This window comes from Apis florea, unplaced genomic scaffold (assembly GCF_048593485.1).
Source record: "Apis florea isolate Af1SG1 unplaced genomic scaffold, ASM4859348v1 contig_3696_pilon, whole genome shotgun sequence".
NCBI lineage: Eukaryota > Metazoa > Arthropoda > Insecta > Hymenoptera > Apidae > Apis > Apis florea.
The window spans coordinates 1,313,840-1,319,012 of record NW_028256809.1 but is presented as its reverse complement, the minus strand read 5'-3'; positions in this window follow the sequence as shown (position 1 = coordinate 1,319,012).

The following is a 5,173-nucleotide window of genomic DNA, read 5'->3' as shown; positions in this document are numbered from 1 at the left end:
ATTATTGTAAACTGTAAATGAAAATCATTTGTATTTATCATATGTATTTTTCAATAAATCTGAAAAAATTCATATAACATCCTAAAATATTCTAAATTGAAATTAAAATAAAAAAAGTTGGCATTTTCACTTTATATGTTCGAAATAATAACCGAATATAAATATCGTTTACAATTAAATTCATTTTCTTTGTATTCTAATTCATCCTCTTCCCATTTTTATTTATTTGGATAAATTTACTTTCAAATTAATAAATTACTTTTAATTAATAAATCGATATTATTAAAAATACAGGATACTTCATTATTACAAAGGAATAATTAAGAAATTAAAAAATATTATTTATTCTGTCTACTTCATGGTATCTTCGATTTAAAAACAAAATAATATCCAAATTCGTATTCGAATCACAAAAAATTCACAAGACGTTTTATTTATCCCAAATTCTCGAACGAGTACCGGACAGTTTTTATCCATCGGCCAGATACCCGACACGTACACGCAAAATGTATATGTCTAGCATAGACGATACTCTTTCCACAGGCAAAGGACCGGCGTAAAAACCCACCAGGGTAACGTTCCTTCGAAAAATTCCACGTTTATTATTTCGAGAAAGGAGGGCGTGATAATATTCCGCGTGAATTTTCCAACACGGAATCGTTTGACAGTGGTGCGTCGCCTCCAACGTAAACCTATCCTACCTGGAAGGTGGATGGGTACGATTGTAAAATGTGCATCCATATGCGAAACGCTCGAGGCCGCATCTCCCACGGCGCGTATATTGCAAGTAATGTCGTGTAAATACAGTAGGACGATATTAAAACTGGCGCGAATTCTCGTGGAAAAGGACCGCGTATATCCTTTAGAAGAGGATCTTTCAGAAGACGACGGGTAAGCTCCTGTGTGTCCCCGATGAGAAGTCAAAACAAATATTTGCCACGTACTGGCCAATCTCTGTTATTTGCATGCGCCTTGACTCGCGTGCTACACACACGAGGGATGTATATTGGTTTACCTACTGAAATATTCGATCGTCTGCCGGCTAGTGTAAATCTCATTCATAATAATGGCATTTCGCGCCGAAAATCCCTCCTTTTCCCCCTCCTAGATCGAAGATCGACTTTCGTATCGTGGCGCATTCGTTCGGGATTATTCCGGATGGATTGTATTGGTAGCGGGTTAAAGTTAGTCGAGTGGAATAAAAATGAGTTTTATACAGTTGGAAGTATGAGGATTTGCTTGGTAAAGGATATTTTATTCCTGCTGGCGAGAAATATGTATGTGGGGTAATTCTGGATGAGATGGAACACGTTTTTTTAAGAATTATTGAATGTTATTGGATTGGACATCTTTACATGTAATGTATTTGTAATAATTGTGATGATAAAAAAATAGTTAAAAAATGAAAATGAAGTAAGTTTTGAGTGAGATGGATCGTTTGAATAAAATCGTGGAATAAACTAATGGCAGTGGTAAGAGAGGATGTTAATTATTTCAAAATATAATATAATATTTTAATATAATGTTTTTAAGTATCTTTTTAATGAAAATTTATAATTTATATTTAAAAATATAGGGAAAAACGATTGTAACATCATCAATTGTAATGTTATACTTAATCATTAATAACAGAACATTAGAAAAAATATATATATACATCTGTTTGTTACCGAATAAAAAATAAATGTTTTAAATTAAATGTAAGAATTAAAAATGAAAGAATGAAAAATAATAATCAGAAATAGTTTATACATTTGTTTATAACTGTGATATAGAATAATTCTTAATCTGATAAAAATCCTGTAATTTTTATTAATTTTTAACTTTTTTATGCATAAATGTTACAATTCAATAAATATTTCAATTTCTTAAAATTAAAATTGTGTTATTATCGATTATGTACAATGTTATAGTCGCTTGGAAGTACTTCGGATGTTTGTAATATTTTCTCCGTTTTCCGTCTTTTGTTAATAACTTAGATATTACTTTGTGCACAATGAAAATATTTGTAATTCAATAATGTCAGATAAGTTAATAAGGTTTTTGCACAAGAATTTTCGTTATAAAAATAGTTTTCACATAAATGTAAATGTCAAAACATTACTATCGGTTTACTTTATCCATTATTTTCGTCAAGAATATTTCTTTAAATAAAAGAATTCTGTGTATGTATATATTATTAATATAATAAACAATAATGTATTATACAGAGTATTAATATATTCGTGAAAAATCTTTCAAAAGCCAAAACAAACATAAAAGTTAGTGTATAAAAATATAAGACAAAGGCTTTATTAAATTAATAATAATTTGTGTAAAGAAGATGGAAGAACAGTAAAATCGCTTTGTCTCATTGTTGTATTTTTTCTGTCTAATACGAATTTAAATTATTAACTCAATAAATAAGTTTCAAACGACATTTTTGTATATCAACTTTTAATTGTCTTGATAAAATCAATCCTCTAAAGGAATATAAATATATATTAATTATTCTCTATATTTTTTACATATGCGGTTTAAATAGAAAAAATTAAATATTCCAAAAAATATTATTTTTAATCTTTACATTAAATTTTCAATTTTTTTTTTTTTTTTCTATAAAAACTATATTGGAATATCTATGTATCTATTTCTATATCTAATTCACTTATTGAATATGAGATTTTATTTTAAAAAATATTATACTAATTATTAAAAAATAACTAAAGTAATGAGAAATAATGAAATAATGCAAATGTTCATTACGAATAAAACACTCTGTGCAACAGAGTCTTCTAACCAAATTTACTCTATCCACAGACTTACTATAATTATACATAGTGAAACTTGAAACTAGGGAATTCATGCAAGACGCGCACAGAACTTTGAATTTTGCTCTTTCAATTCTGCTTTTCCAATTCTGGTTTCGTCCGTGAGTATTCAGAATTCTCCTATGCACATGAATTTTCTTCAATTTTCATCCTAGTCCATTTGACGTGTTCTTTCAAAATATTCTTAGAAACTTGCAACAACATTCATTCATAACTTTTAATTATACATAATGCATTCTTCGCTCTTCTAATTTAGTATATAAATATCTTTATCCAAACATTTTTTATTTATCAAGATAATGCGTTTATAAAATTGGACACACATTCTTAATTTTAAAAAATCGATACTATTTTTGAAAAGAAAAAATATAAAAAATTGGCAATGCAATTAATCTTTTGTAGTCAAAAGTATATAGTGAGAATCAAATTGAGAATCTTATGCTCTTTTTCGCTAATTATACTGTTTTAAAAAAAAGATTCTATTAGGATATCGACATTTATTATTTTTTTATTTTATTAATTTAAAAATTTAAAACAATTTTTCAAATTTATTTAATTTTTCTGTAAAAAATTTAAGAAACATTCAACAAACAAATTTTAAAAAATTTCAGCTTTTTAATAGAATTAGCTTTTATGTTATATGTATAATAAATGGTCAAACATTTTTCGTAACATTAAAGTGTTTTTCATGAAGTCTTTGAAAACAAAATCTTTATATAGAGGTATGATATAGCACAATATTATATAATTTTTGTTGCAAAAAAAAGCTTGTTTTGATAAAAACAAATGATATTAAGAAGTACAAATATTCCATTTTGAAATTGTTAACGATAAAATTATTTTTGAAAATTATTATTCATAAATTCATTAAAGGATTCAGTTATCTAACAGTGTTATATGGATGAATGTTCGAAGCTGTAAGAACACCAAAATCGTTAAACAAACCACTTTCTAAAATCCGTATAATTCTTCAAAGAACACGTAGCGACAATAAATCCATAAAGCCAACAGATGTAGCAGAATTTGTAATTAACTTTAAAACGATTCCCAAAATTATTCTAATCTCTTTTGGAAAAACATAGTCAACAGATATATATACAGGCTTTAAAGTTTTATTACTTAAACATCCAAATTAAATTGGAAATTGGAAAATGGATAACACGGTATCTCGAAGTTATTTCAGTTACACAAAATGAGTTCTACAATCTTATAATCCAAAATAGTAAAAATAAATTATTCAAAATAAATTGTTTATTCATATGAATTATTGCTAAGTTGAATTTTTTATTAAATTTATTTATCTCAATATAAATTATTATTGTTCAAACATAAAAACATAAGTAAAATACATAAGGAAAATCAAAAAATTTAGTTATAGTGAATTATGTTATTAGTTATAAATGTTTTGTTAAAACTTAATAAAAATTTCAAATAATAATTTAAAAAAAATTATTTAATGAATAATACATTTAAAATATCTTTTTTTTAATTAAAGTAATTTGAGGTAAAACGAATATTTAGAAAAATAAATAAATAATAAAAAATTAAAGAATTGATTATTTGAAAAAATAATGTGTTTCCTAATAAAAAACTTGTTTCTGAAATAATATTCAGAAAATGATTTACTTAATAGTAATTATTAATTATAATCGTTGTAAATATATGATAGCATAGTTAATACTTTTATAATACAATTTGGATAGAAAATACAATGTAGAAAATTACACTTTTTCCATATTTATAGTTTAACATATTTATATATCTCTTATTTCCATCACAATGTCTTTATTGATATTGATAATATTGTTATTCTTTGATTTATATTAGTTCGCTTAATACTATTTTCAGTACAATATTACATCAGATTATAAACATTTGATACTAATTATATTAAAAAACTAATTATTTTTATCGAAATCAAACAACAAATAACAAATAATATATAATAAATAAATAATTTATTTCATGAAATGTTAAAATAAATTACTTAATTCTAAATATTAATTTATTTTTATATAAAATAAATTCGTGTATTTAATTTAAAAAATAAATTATACTTCTGAATTAATTTTAAGAAATAATTTTAAAATAATGTAATTTGAAAATTCCTCAAAACCTCCAAGTTTCGTTAAAACTTAAATCATTATAAGAGATGAAAAATTAGCAAATTTAGGTGATATAACATATCAGTTTAATAATACACAGTAAATTTTCATCTTAACTTGAAAAATTTTAACTTTCTTCGATCTTAAAATTCCTAAAATTCAATTTAGTATTAAATATCACTAAATGTTCGTGCCCATAGTAATAATATTATAATGGTGGATTGATAAATGTATATATACGTGTTGAATGCTCTTTCG